Below are 15,415 nucleotides of genomic sequence, written 5' to 3' on the forward strand. Positions count from 1 at the left end.
CTGGGGAGCGGGGGCAGCAGGCTTGGGAGCGGGGGCAGCAGGTTCAGGAGTGGGCTTTGGGGTTTCAACTGGGCTGGTTGCTGGAGGGCCTGGTTTCTCAAACTGTGGGTACATGGGGTGATGGAACAGCCAGTAGGGGGGCATCTGAGGGTAGTGCGGGGGCATCTGAGGGACCTTGACAGGGTCCACAGGAGTGCCCTTAGTTGTTGTGGGGCCAGCAGGCTTAGGAGCGGGGGCAGCAGGTTCAGGAGTGGGGGCAGCAGGCTTAGGAGTGGGGGCAGCAGGCTTAGGAGTGGGGGCAGGTTTAATAGGTTCGGGGGTTTCAACTGGGCTGGTTTCTGGAGGGCCTGGTTTCTCAGACTGTGGATACCGGGGCTGAGGGAACTGCCAGTAGGGGGGCATCTGAGGGTAGTGTGGGGGCATCTGATGGATCTTGGCAGGGTCTGCAGGAGTTCCCTTAGTTGTTGTGGGGGCATCCGTTTTACTGGGTTTTGGAGTTGGGACTGGGCTGGGGTCCTTGGCCGCAGGCACCTTTGCAGGTTGTGAGGCTGAAGACTCAGGTGCTGAAGGGCAGGACACTGCAAGTTGTCTTTCAGCCACCAGCAGCGAGAGCAAGTGTTCATTATCCTGAAACCAGTGAGTGAAGGGAGAGCTCATTGAGACCACATGATGGTGCTGTTGACTATACAGTCATCTCTATGCATTGTGCTGTCGACTATAAATCAACTCAAATTTTATTTGTAAAGCACATGTAAAACATACCAAGGTTAACCAAAGTGCTGTACAGCTTCGTAGCAACATGGCACCAAACGGAACACTACAACTATACCTTAATCTCCATGCAGGGTCCCCCATAAGGTGCAGTTATGCTCAGTCCTTGTTCTTCAGACAGCGTCTCAACAGCAAATCCACAATGCCATGACCTCAGGGGCTCCCACACACCAGCCACTGACAGCCATATCGCAAGTTGACAGTTAAAATCTATAGTGATTAGTCATGAGTGCACTACCACAATTGGCCAGAGTTAAAAAAAAAAAAAAAAAAAAAAAAAAAAAAAAAAAAACAATTTAAAACAATTGAACTGGAGATTTAAGAGTTTAGTCCACTGTCATACACCAAAAAATAACACCAAAAAATATTATTATTATTATTATTAATTAATGTTAATCATTCCATTGGGGACATGTCTTAAATGTTATAGGCCTGGTCTTTGCTATAGGCTACCTTGTAACATCAATTTGCTCAAAATACTAACCAATCACTTTCAATGCATCTGCTGTAACACCACCCAGCTTCAGAACCATTCCATTCAGGAAGCAAGAGACGGAGATTGGAGGAGGAGGAGGAGCCACGGGACAAGACATTGTCATGGGTGACCCCCACAGACTAAGTGGAAGTACATATTGATCACCCTGTTGGAAAGTAGTAATTACATCCATGAATAAGGTTATGTTCCAAAGGATAAACAATCCAACAGGTGCACGATTCATCATTGATTTAACTCCACCTGCTGAGTGACATGGCAGCCCTGGTACGGTGCTACAAAGAGCAGGTCTCTGCGGGACCTTTTCACAGAGAAACCACAATGGGAGGGCATCTGGTTGAGGGGAGTAAGGGACCCTTCACCTATAGGGACCAAAAAAAGGTAAGTTACTGTCTCATGTGGCTCAAGTGTACACCTACAATCTGCATCACTGAACCTTACCACTATCGACCAGTAAGGGGGGAGCTTTCACCCCCTTCACACGCAGCGTCATAGCGTCGTCGGTGCACTGCACAGAAGGCCGAATGCGTTTCAGTCTCGCATCCTGGTGCCAAACTGGAGAATAAAAAAAGCAAAGACTTTTCTATGAGCAATTAAAATTAAAGCACGCTTAGAATCCATACTTTGAAACCACGATCCATACTTAGAAGCCATGAGTTAATACCAGGGTTGGGGAGTGACGGATTACATGTAACGCCGTTACGTAATCAGGCTACAAAAAAACAGTAGGGGTGACATCAGCTAAATTGGGCCACTTTTTGGTTAATCGCTTATGAATCTAAGAAAAAGCAATTTTTGACACTGAATTGTGTTTTCATAGTTAATAAGGATTGTTGTTAATATTTTTGTGTTGAATTGATGTAATAAAATATAATAGTTCAGGTGTTACAGCATTTGAAACATCACCTGTCCGACATTTTTTTCGTGTACAGTGTTCAGGTAAAATGGGCCACTTGATCAGCTAAAATTAGCCACTCATCAGCTAAAATGAGCCACTGAAACGGCAAAGCAAAACAGAGTCATTTCTGATAAAACAATCAAATTTACTTACATTTTAACACACATAAAACACAATATAACATTACATTAAAATCACTTTTAAATAATTCATGAATAATAATATTGAAGCATTAAGAATTTATAATAATTTCCAATTTTGGAACTATGGTGTGTGTGTGTGTGTGTGTGTGTCAAGTAGCTGTTTGGCTGTATATAACATTAGCCTACATTACAACATGAAACATGAAAACATTGAAACATGAAAAGTGTGTTGTGTGTGTGTGTTTGCGTGTGCGCTGTATCTGCATGTGTGTGTGTGAGGGGCTCCGCTATCCGTCGGCAGGGGGACAGATTCTATAGGCAGGCCTGACAACAGAATCCATCATCATCACAAATCCCATTGTCTTCTCCACAGCTCTCGTGGAACCAGGCCCTGCAAGTCTCACAGCTCACCCAGTCTTCAGTGGCCTAAGACAAACAGACGGATATCAATTTTAATAATCCTCTATGAGTAAATTCTCCATTGCAGGGCAATACAGACTGTTCAAGACAATACACAATACAGTAGTATCCAACAGTCATGGTCAGGTAAGAACATACAACCTCGCTCACATATGTAGGCCTACAGGGTTTGCAACCCAAGGGCACAAGGAAACGGTAACATCAGTGAAACAATAGCCTACCTTTGGGTCACTGGGATTGCCATAGAGGATCTGACATCCTCGACAGGGTTCGTTGTCCTCCTTCTTTGTCCTGTTCCCGTATTTTTTTGTCGTGTTTGTCTTCTCTTTCTTCTTTGGTTTCCCTTTTGAGGAGATATATTCCAGGTGTTCCTGACTAGTTAGAACAAATGATGGTGGCTTTGACCTCTTCCTTGTGGTCCTCTCTCGTTTAGGCAGGGAACAGAGATCGCTGAATGTGACAGACTGCCCAACATACAAAAGAAAACAATAAGGTATAACAATAAATCATCCGTTTGATATGGTTACAGACTTAATGTAATATAGAGTAGTGTTGAATATTATGGTTATTCACTTACGGTGGAGGTTGAAGGCTGTTCCTCCTGTGGTGTGAATAGATTAAAGAGGGCCATCTCATCCTCTGAAACATACTCAGCGCCGCCTAGCACAAGCTCTTTATACACCACCACCTCATCATCCTGAAATAGGTGTAGTGTGGGTGCCTCGGGTATCACAGCAGGGTGATGGGTGGGGCTGATGGTGACTGGGGTCTGCCGGTCGAGGGCTGGAGATGACTGCGGTCTGCTGGGTGGAGCGGTCAGTGACTGCGGTCTGCTGGATGGAGCGGTCAGTGACTGCGGTCTGATGGGTGGAGCGGTCAGTGACTGCGGTCTGCTGGCTGGAGCGGTCAGTGACTGCGGTCTGATGGGTGGAGCGGTCAGTGACTGCGGTCTGATGGGTGGAGCGGGCAGTGACTGCGGTCTGATGGGTGGAGCGGGCAGTGACTGCGGTCTGATGGGTGGAGCGGGCAGTGACTGCGGTCCGCTGGGTGGAGCGGTCAGTGACTGCGGTCTGATGGGTTGGGATGGGAGAGTGGGTGGCAGGGGTCTCTCCGTTGTGTAGCTGGGAGCAAAAGCACTCTCTGGGATGATGTTCTTGTTCAGAGGGAACATCCCTGTCCCTCTGAACCCTGCCTGGGCATTCTCAACTGTGGCAGCTCTATTCCATGCCCGGCTGAAGACAGAGAAAAACTCTGATTTTGGCAGCTTCTGCCCCGCCATCAGCCTGGTCCACTTCCTTCCCTCTTGGTCCCAGTGGTGCTTCAGGCTCCGGAACAGAGCCTTGTCTGCTGGCTGAAGAGCATGGGTGGTGTGGGGAGGGTAGCACAAGATGTGGACGTTCTTTGCCTTCATCAAATTGATGAAGTTCAGGTTATATACATGGCTGCTATGACCATCCAGCAGTAGAATGTGGGGCCTGTCATCATCCTTGGGTAGTGACTGGACAAACAGCTGACCCCACTCCAGAAAGAGGTCAGCATTTATCCAGCCATTGTCCGAGACCCGGACAGTCACTTTCTCGGGGCACTGCTGGAACCACTCAGCCCGAAGCCGCTTCCCCTTAAAGATGACCATGGTTTGGCTGTACGTCCCTTCAGCGTTGAAGGCTGCCAGGCAGGTGGTGGTCTCGCCCTTCTCGCCTGAGCAGACCTCCATGCAGGGTTGGCCAACTTGTCCTACGACCTTGGTTGACGAGAACTGGTCCTGGAGTCCAGACTCATCGCAGTTCCAGAGGTGCGATGGAATGCTCTGAAGGCCGAGCGTGCAGAGCAGGTTCTCGTAGTCCTGGAACCACTGGCTGACCACCTGCTTGTTCAGGCCTGCGGCCCTTGCAGCTGACAGTACCTCAGGCTTCCGCATCCCAAGCCCTGGGTTGCGCTTTAGGAAATTTTTGAACCAGTAGTACCCTGCCTGGCCAGCCTTTTGAGAGAAGCCCTTAATCTGGTTCTGAGATGTGTACTGGAAGGCCAGCTGCTGGACATCGCGCTTGGTGAGAGGGAACCCCCTCTCAGCCATGGTCTTCAGCAACGCAGCCAGCTCCTCCTCTGCTGCCACAGGGAGGTACTGTTTCCTTCCAGAAGCATGGCCGCTGCCAGCAACCTTCCCATTTATTCGTCTCTGCAGCGTGGGCCTGGGAAGATTCCACGCCCTTGAGAGGAAGCGCACACTTAATTTCACTCCTTTCTCAAGCGCTTGCTTGTACTCCTCCATTGCTCCGCACATTCTCTCCTCTAACCACTGATTGTATTTTCCACTTCCTTTCTTCTCCTCGCCGTTTCTCTCTCCTCCTCTCCTCTCCTCTCTTTTGTTTTCTCCTGCTCTTGTCTCCTCTCTGTTCCTTTCTCTCCCTCTTTTGTCTCTCTGCCTGTCTCCCCCTCTCCTCTTCTCTCTCTTCATTTCTCCTCCTCTCCTCTGCTCTCTGTTCTTTCTTGCTTGCCATACTGTAATCATAGTTTCATGTTACTTAACATGTAGCCTACCACTATCACCTCTAGGTTACATTATGCCTCTTTCACCTTTTCCTGTCAAGTGTGTGTGTGTGTGCAAGCATTCATATGTGCATGTGTGTGTGTGTGCATGCATGCATGTGTGTGTATGTGTGTGGGTTTGCGTGTGTGCGTAGATCATGATGCACCTTGCATCACAGCTAAAACACACACACAGGACCAACATAAATACAGAGAAAATGTGAAGAGGCATGTAATGATGCTATAACACATTGATATATTCATATATTGATGCACTTTAATAAGAAGAACCATCAAAATATCTGCTAAAACTCAACTCTGAAGGTGGCTCAATTTAGCTGAAATGCATGGCTCATTTTACCTCAGTAGGCCTACATTAAGGTAAATTGAGCCACCAACAAAAATATTTTTTTTATAAAGAAATTAGTTAGCTAAGCAAAAATCTGGCATTATATCTAATGAAGGCCATTACCACATATATTATACATCATTTTGTATAGATGTACATCTGTTTTTTACTGATTTATCAACTTTATCATTTTCAAGTAAGATTTGTCTGTCAGGACACTTACCTCTCAGTTTTCCTCAGGGGTCTGGATGTGAGAAATTGCCCCGCCCCCCATAGCAACCATAGACCAATCAAATGAATTGATTTTTGTCAAGAACAGTTGTGGCAACGATTTGAAATAATTTGCAGCCATTGGCTGTTAAAATTTAAAGAGCTAGGAGGCTCAGACCTTAGGTGGCTCATTTTACCTGATGGCTCAATTTAGCTGAAGTCACCCTAACTGTAATCCGTTACAGTACAATTTAAAATATGTAATCTAGATTACAGTTACATTTGCATAGTAACGGGGATTACAGCCGTGATAACAAGTCACTCCTCGCCTCATCAGTTTTACAAAATAGCTTAAAAAAAAGAAAGAAAAAGAAGTAGGCTAGTAATAGAATTGCGCGCAGCGCGCCAACAAGATTCCCACTGATGTGCTCGTTGAACCACAGCTGCCAGACAGACAGCATACCGCAATGTGCATTAAAATCCTGGAAATACTAGCATTTTTTTTTTTTTTTACCCGTCACAGAACCACAACAATATTACAGCACAGTGTAAACTATGCCTCCCAGCCAACGAAATGTCTTATGTCCAACCTGAAAAAGCATTTGCCGGTAAGTTAACGTTAGCTAATGTCAAACGTTAGGGTAGCTAACATTAACCTTACTTCCACTGACAGCTAAATTAGCTAGTAGCCTAGTAGGCTTCTACAGTATAGCACTAATGTTCAATCAGAAAACCAGACCTAAGCGCCCATTCAGATTATTTTCACTCAATAGTGCCTGTCGGTGTTATTCAAGAGCTATAACTAACTGCCTGGGAAAACTGGTCAGTGGGTGCTTTATCCATAATATATAAGGCTGTGTGTCCACTGGCAAGCTGTATAGCTGAATAGCGTCAATCACAGCTGCTTAGAACGCATTAGAGCTGGAGTTTAGAGCTGGCTCCGACGTTTACACCGTTAGCTACATTAGCAACGAGTGTAGTGTTTTGCAGACTGCAATTAACTAGCCAAGGCAAGATGACACGCACCCTAACCTCTAAAACTTGCTCTAACTGGGCAGGCGCTGGGCAACTGCTGTTCTATGTTGTCAGCTCTAGAACACAGAAAAAGAATAAATAATGTAGGATTTCTGGTGAAATACACAGTAGGCTACATTTTATTTAAAGTAATCCAAAAGTAACTGAAAGTAATCCCTTACTTTACTTTTAAATTGTCGTAATCGGATTACGTTACTGACTACAATTTTTCACAAGTAACTTGTAACTAAGGGATTACTTTTTAAAAGTAACCTTCCCAACCCTGGTTAATACTCACAATGCGTTGATTTGGGTTGGTCAGTCTTGTAATTAGAGTCAAAGACAAGAGATCCGTGTTGAGTTACGGAGCCCTCCGTGGCGCCGGATTCAGTGTCTGCAGTCTGTCCATAACAAACCGTTAAAACAGAGGTCAAAGTCGCCATCACGCAGTAGAATAAATAATTGTTCCATGGCACCATTCCTTTCGACGATTTTCGCATATTGGGAAGGGAAGCGGGAGACAACCCAGACGCCTTCTATTTAAATGACTCGCTTAATTGGACGACCAATCGAATGTCGATACGCACCTGGCGTGCACTAGTGGAATCCCCTAGAGCCAGCATCATATAGAGATACTGCTCTCAACGGTTTAATGTTTATTCCGGATCCCCATTAGCGATCACCCAATGTGACGGCTATTCTTCCTGGGTTGCTTAGAGCATACAGCCATTAGACTGACACATAATAACTCGCAGGCGGATCGGGTGTTCTGAAAAGTTGGCCTACCTCCTCAGGATGATCTACCACCCATGTAGTAGGCTATGCTTAATTCATGGATAGCGCATCCTGCCCGGGTAGGAAATGTTGATCTTCATTTCCTACCTGGCAGGATGCGCTACGAATTAAACATACCGTAATATAATGGGTGGTAGATCATCCTGAAGAGATAGGCCAACTTTTCAGAACACCCGATCCGCCTGCGAGGACGCAGATAGATCGTTCTCGATGATAGCCTACAGCTGTTGACCAGACCCCGCCACTATAGCCCCCAACCTGGAGCACCAATGAGAGGTCTAACACCAGCAGGAAGCAGCTTCACTCATCCAGTTTGATTTAAATAAAGTCATGCTATTTATTTAGAATCTCAGTTCTTCCGTCCTGCCAGATATGGGCCATTATCGGGCCAAACAATTTGGCTACCTGTGATGGGACGGACGATTAGACTTGAGAGATAGGCCTAGACAATATTCAGATTTTGTTTTTCTCATTTGCACTGACTTCTTCTACACGTGGCATAATGTGTGTCCGTTTGTAGCATGAGATTTTAATCAGGGTTAACCAATACCGTCAATATTACACCAGCACAAGAGGACAGTAGAGATAGCTCATTCTCCAGCTAGGCTACTTCAGTACCTGACTGATGTGATTTTAGGCCTATAATGAGAATAGACGTATAAGTAACAAACTAGGCTATCAGAGGCACACTTCATTTTAATGTTGTGTGTTAAGCAACTAAAATGTGTGGATGGTATATAGGCCTAATTGTGCAATCAATGAAAAAGTTAAAATCGTATTTATGTGTCAGTCTAATGGCTGTACGCTCTAGGCAGAACCGTTGAGAGCGGTATGACCCTGGCTCTAGTTGATTCCACTAGTGCACACCCGGTTCGTTTATAGGCGTATCGACATTGGATTGGTGGTCCAATTAAGCGAGTCATTTAAATAGAAGGCGTCTGTGTTGTCTCCCGCTTCCCTTCCCAATATGCGAAACCCGTCGAAAGGAATGGTGCTATGGAACAATTATTTATTATACTGCGTGATGGCGACTTTGACCTCTGTTTTAACGGTTTGTTATGGACAGACTGCAGACACTGAATCCGGCGCCACGGAGGGCTCCGCAACTCAACAAGGATCTCTTGTCTTTGACTCTAATTACAAGACTGACCAACCAAAATCAACGCATTGTGAGTATTAACTCGTATGGATTCTAACCGTGCTTTAATTTTAAAGTGCTCGTAGAAAAGTATTTGTTTTTTTATTCTCCAGTTTGGCACCAGGATGCGAGACTGAAACGCATTCGGCCTTCTGTGCAGTGCACCGACGACGCTATGACGCTGCGTGTGAAGGGGGTGAAAGCTCCCCCCTTACTGGTCGATGGTGGTAAGGTTCAGTGATGCAGATTGTAGGTGTACACTTGAGCCACATGATACAGTAACGTACCTTTTTTTTGTCCCTATAGGTGAAGGGTCCCTTACTCCCGTCAACCAGATGCCCTCCCATTGTGGTTTCTCTGTGAAAAGGTCCCGCAGAGACCTGCTCTTTGTAGCACCGTACCAGGGCTGCCATGTCACTCAGCAGGTGGAGTTTAATCAATTTTGAATCATGCACCTGTTGGGTGGTTTATCCTTTGGAACATAACCTTATTGATGGAATGTAATTGCTACTTTCCAACAGGGTGATCAATATGTACTTCCACTTAGTCTGTGGGGGTCACCCATGACAATGTCTTGTCCCGTGGGACCTCCTCCTCCAATCTCCATCTCTTGCTTCCTGAATGGAATGGTTTTGAAGCTGGGTGGTGTTACAGCAGATGCATTGCAAGTGAATGGTTAGTATTTTGAGCAAATTGAAGTTACAAGGTAGCCTATAGCAAAGACCAGGCCTATACCATTTCAGACCAGGCCTATAACATTTAAGACATGTCCCCATTGGAATGAGGTCACATTATTATTTGTTGGTGTATGATGGTGGACTAAACTCAAATCTCCAGTTCTATAGTTTTAAATTCTGTTTGCTTAACTCTGGCCTATTCTGGTAGTGCACTCATGACTGTCAGTATAGATTTTAACTGTCAACTTATGATGTGGCTCAGTGGCTGGTGTGTGGGAGCCCCTGAGATCATTCCATTGTGGATTTGCTGTTGAGACGCTATCTGGAGGACCAGGACTGAGCATAACTGCACCTTACGGGGGACCCTGCATGGAGATAAAGGTATATTTGCAGTGTTCTGTTGGGTGCTGTTTTTTGTTGCTCTGAAGTTGTATAGCACTTTGGTCAACCTTGGTTGTTTTAAATGTGCTTTATGAATAAAATTGAGTTGATTTATAGTCGACAGTACAATGCATAGAGATGAAGGTATAGTCAACAGCACCATCTTGTGGTCTCAAAATGAGCTCTCCCTTCACTCACTGTTTTCAGGATAATGAACACTTGCTCTCGCTGCTGGTGGCTGAAAGACAACTTGCAGTGTCCTGCCCTTCAGCACCTGAGTCTTCAGCCTCACAACCTGCAAAGGCGCCTGCAGCCAAGGACCCCAGCCCAGTCCCAACTCCAAAACCCAGTAAAACGGATGCCCCCACAACCACTAAGGGAACTCCTGCAGACCCTGCCAAGATCCATCAGATGCCCCCACACTACCCTCAGATGCCCCCCTACTGGCTGTTCCCTCAGCCCCTGTATCCACAGTTTGCGAAACACGGCCCTCCAGAAACCAGCCCAGTTGAAACCCCCGAACCCATTAAACCTGCCCCCACTCCTGAACCTGCTTCCCCAACAACCACCAAGGGCACATTTTCAGACCCTGTCAAGGTCCCTCAGGTGCCCCCCCAGTACCCTCAGATGCCCCCCTACTGGCTGTTCCCTCAGCACCTGTACCCACAGTTTGCGAAACCAGGCCCTCCAGAAACCAGCCCAGTTGAAACCCCAGAACCCATTAAACCTGTTGCCCCCACTCCTAAGCCTGCTGCCCCCACTCCTAAGCCTGCTGCCCCCACTCCTAAACCTGCTGCCCCCACAACCACTAAGGGCACTCCTGTGGACCCTGTCAAGGTCCCTCAGGTGCCCCCGCACTACCCTCAGATGCCCCCCTACTGGCTGTTCCCTCAGCACCTGTACCCACAGTTTGCGAAACCAGGCCCACCAGAAACCAGCCCAGTTGAAACCCCAAAACCCACTCCTGAACCTGCTGCCCCCGCTCCTGAACCTGCTGCCCCCGCTCCTGAACCTGCTGCCCCCGCTCCTGAACCTGCTGCCCCTGCTCCTGAACCTGCTGCCCCCGCTCCTGAACCTGCTTCCCCAACAACCACCAAGGGCACTCCTGCAGACCCTGTCAAGGTCCCTCAGGTGCCCCCCCAGTACCCTCAGATGCCCCCCTACTGGCTGTTCCCTCAGCACCTGTACCCACAGTTTGCGAAACCAGGCCCTCCAGAAACCAGCCCAGTTGAAACCCCAGAACCCATTAAACCTGTTGCCCCCACTCCTAAGCCTGCTGCCCCCACTCCTAAGCCTGCTGCCCCCACTCCTAAACCTGCTGCCCCCACAACCACTAAGGGCACTCCTGTGGACCCTGTCAAGGTCCCTCAGCTGCCCCCGCACTACCCTCAGATGCCCCCCTACTGGCTGTTCCCTCAGCACCTGTACCCACAGTTTGCGAAACCAGGCCCACCAGAAACCAGCCCAGTTGAAACCCCAAAACCCACTCCTGAACCTGCTGCCCCCGCTCCTGAACCTGCTGCCCCCGCTCCTGAACCTGCTGCCCCTGCTCCTGAACCTGCTGCCCCCGCTCCTGAACCTGCTTCCCCAACAACCACCAAGGGCACTCCTGCAGACCCTGTCAAGGTCCCTCAGGTGCCCCCCCAGTACCCTCAGATGCCCCCCTACTGGCTGTTCCCTCAGCACCTGTACCCACAGTTTGCGAAACCAGGCCCTCCAGAAACCAGCCCAGTTGAAACCCCAGAACCCATTAAACCTGTTGCCCCCACTCCTAAGCCTGCTGCCCCCACTCCTAAGCCTGCTGCCCCCACTCCTAAACCTGCTGCCCCCACAACCACTAAGGGCACTCCTGTGGACCCTGTCAAGGTCCCTCAGGTGCCCCCGCACTACCCTCAGATGCCCCCCTACTGGCTGTTCCCTCAGCACCTGTACCCACGGTTTGCGAAACCAGGCCCACCAGAAACCAGCCCAGTTGAAACCCCAAAACCCACTCCTGAACCTGCTGCCCCCGCTCCTGAACCTGCTGCCCCCGCTCCTGAACCTGCTGCCCCCGCTCCTGAACCTGCTGCCCCCGCTCCTGAACCTGCTGCCCCTGTTCCTGAACCTGCTTCCCCAACAACCACCAAGGGCACTCCTGCAGACCCTGTCAAGGTCCCTCAGGTGCCCCCCCAGTACCCTCAGATGCCCCCCTACTGGCTGTTCCCTCAGCCCCTGTACCCGCATTATCAGAAACCAGGCCCTCCAGCAACCAGCCCAGTTGAAACCCCAAAACCCATTACACCTGCTGCCACTCCTAAACCTGCTGCCCCCACTCCTAAACCTGCTGCCCCCACAACCACCAAGGGCACTTTTCCAGACCCTGTTGAGATCCCTTATGCACCCCCCCAGTTCCCCCAGTTCCTTCCGATGCCCCCTTACTGGCAGTTCTCTCAGATGCCCTCGTACCCACAGTTTCAAATGTCCCTCCCAGTCCCTTCAAAACCGCAGGACCCAGCCAAGCAGGACCCAGCCAAAGACCCTGATAAATGTCCTCCTGCGCATCCTGTAAAGCATGACAATGCTAAAGCCCCTGCTAAATGTCCGCCAGTGCACCCTGCCAAGCACGAGCATGCTAAAGACCCTCCTAAAAGGCCTCACGTGCACCCTGCCAAGCATGAGCATGCTAAAGACCCTCCTAAAAGGCCTCACGTGCATCCTGCCAAGCACGAGCATGCTAAAGACCCTCCTAAAAGGCCTCACGTGCATCCTGCCAAGCACGAGCATGCTAAAGACCCTCCTAAAAGGCCTCACGTGCACCCTGCCAAGTACGAGCATGCTAAAGACCCTCCTAAATGGCCTCATGTGTACCCTCATATGCACCCTCCCAGGCATGACCCTCCCAGGTATGACCCTCCTAGGTATGACCCTTCTAAAGACCCCGTTAAATATCTGTACTACTACCCAGCCCCTGGTGGAGGGTTCCTTCCCCCTCAACCAGCTTACAAGTCTGCCCATCCACATGCTGCGGCTGAGCCGCTCCCTGTGATTCCACCACCCTGGTTTGAGTCTGGCAGCTGGGGTGCACAGTGGCCTGCAGCCGGTCACCATCCAAAGCAGCACCCTGACCCGAAAAAAAGTGAACTTCAGGTAATATGTGACTTCAAGTAAGATGTGACATTTTAACCTAACTGAAAATTAATGGCGTTATGTTTTAACGTTGCTCCTTTTTTTCAGCACTGATCCGCCATTGCTTGTGGACCACAAAATACTTTTGAAATCGTCAAAGCTAATAAAATAAAAACTCAGTGGTATTGTGTGTTTTTACTTGAGGTTGTTCATGTTAGTTAGACCACTTGGTACTTGATGGGAATGCAGTATGAAATGTTAGAAATTGAGCCTGCTTTCCATTATTCAAAACAGTGACTGCATGCTTCGTTAATTTTGTAGAAGGCAAATATATTACATTGTGGGATTAGTTTGTGTGGCCGGCCAGCCGCGCAGCTAGTATAGCGTTTGGGTTATCACTCCCTCCCGACAATGTTGGCCTCCATCCCTCTGTTGGTACCGCAAGAGGCAATAGTCCCAGCACACCAAAATCAAGAAGGTCACCACAATCAACCCACCCACCTTCACTGCACAAGTAGAGTAGTAGTCGAGCATTGGACTCCCACCTGGAAGACCGGGGTTCAAGACCCGGTGGGGATGACCTTATGGGACTATACCCCACACCTCCACATGTTCAACCTTTCACTCCGACCTTTACCTGTTGCTTTACTTTTCGACAGAAATCTAAACTTTAAACATCATATTGAAGCCCTAACTAAGAAACTGAAATTTACTCTTGGCTTCCTTTACAGACTTAAAGCTTGTTTTTCAACATGTTCTCGTAAAAGGTTGGTCTCTGGCTTATTCCTGTCCCAGCTTGATTACGGCGATACCATCTATAGATTTGCCTGTCCCACTGTTTTGGCCAAACTTGACCCACTCTACCATGCTGCACTGAGATATATATCAAACGCACCTTATAGGACTCATCATTGCACACTGTATAGCCTAACTGGATGGCCCTCACTATGCGCAGGATGCAACACTGGTTTATATTATTCTATAAGGCCATTTTAGGCAAGCTCCCTCGGTACGTATGTTCCAGGGCCGCGTTTCCCAGATTCGCCGAACTTCTCCGTGCTACGACGCTTCTCAAGGTATACCTTGGCGAAGGGACAGTTTTTCCTACGAGTGTTTCCCAGACTATCCCTTGATAGTAGCCTACTATCCCTGAAGATACATCGTTAGAGGAGCTGTCCCTGGGCGCGGTGCTGAAAAAAGAATGAATCGATGCCGCACACATCGATGGCCATTCGTAAAGTCACAGAAATGACATGCCAATATAATACGTGCTGTCTTAATTATTTTATTTCAGTCTAAATATTACCAAAAAGGAAGCTATGCCTCCGAAAGCTTATCTGCTAATGTATTTAAGAGACAAAGCGAGACCTCGTGATATTCCCAATTCATAAATCAAATTACATTACATCAAATAAAATATCCAAGAAAGAGCATGGATCGGATCGGGACATTTAAGCCCCGTCGAGGATGTCTTGAAAGGCCAGGATAAAGTACTTTAATGATGATAGGCAATGATGATAGCAAAATAACCACTGATTTAGTTATCATACAAACAAAGGTATAATGCCCATATAAATTGCCCCTGTGGGCAAGTAGCATTCCCACGTTATAATTCGCGCGGATACGATGACTAATTGAATCTATCAGGCACCGGTATTGGCACATGTGGCCTATAAAAAATACAAGGGTAACTGCACACATTGAGCGACATGGCAGATATGAAGAGGAATCGTGTGATAGCGTTCACCAAAGAATAACTAGTGATCATGCTGGACGAGGTGGAGCAGCCGAAGGCCGTCCTGTTTGGCGGATACCAGTAGGGCCTACTGTATGCACAACTCCAGTAGGCTACTTCCTGAAATTAGACATGCTTCTCTATTTCCTGTCCTACACTTTGGATGAAATGATTATTCAGGTGTGCCTGACTGCAGCACAATGATCAGGCACACCTGAATAATCATTTCATCCAATAGTGTAAGACAGGAAATAAAGAAGCATGTCTAATTTCAGGAAGTAGCCTACTGGAGTTGTGCATATAGCCCATTGAAGAAGACTGCATGGGCAAGCATTGCAGTGCGGATGGCTGCTTCCACTCCTGGGCCACCCAGGGAGTGGACAGTCGTCAGCAAGAAATGGCAGGACTTCGCCAGTCAGGCCAAAAGCCGGGGGGTGGCAGTGCGCCGAGAGGCAGAGCACCGTGCCTTCCCTCACCCCGGAGGAGGAGAAGGCCCTATCGATCATCGGCCTCACAGCCTCCCAAGGCATCACTGGTGGCCTTGATTTGGAGTCTGGAGAGGGCCCCTCCAACATCCAGCCCTCAGCTGAATCACCCCAAGCCTCCCAGTCCTCAGCTGAATCACCCCAAGCCTCCCAGTCCTCTGGAGAGGAGACCCCAGCACAGTCAGACTGCTCCACCCCGTCGATACGCTCACCCCCCACGCACCCCATGACGTCCCCCCCCCGCCCCCCGTGAGAGGCAGCTGAACACCACGGAT

The sequence above is a fragment of the Borostomias antarcticus genome, assembly GCF_949987555.1.
Source record: "Borostomias antarcticus genome assembly, chromosome: 11".
In the NCBI taxonomy this organism is placed as follows: Eukaryota; Metazoa; Chordata; class Actinopteri; order Stomiiformes; family Stomiidae; genus Borostomias; species Borostomias antarcticus.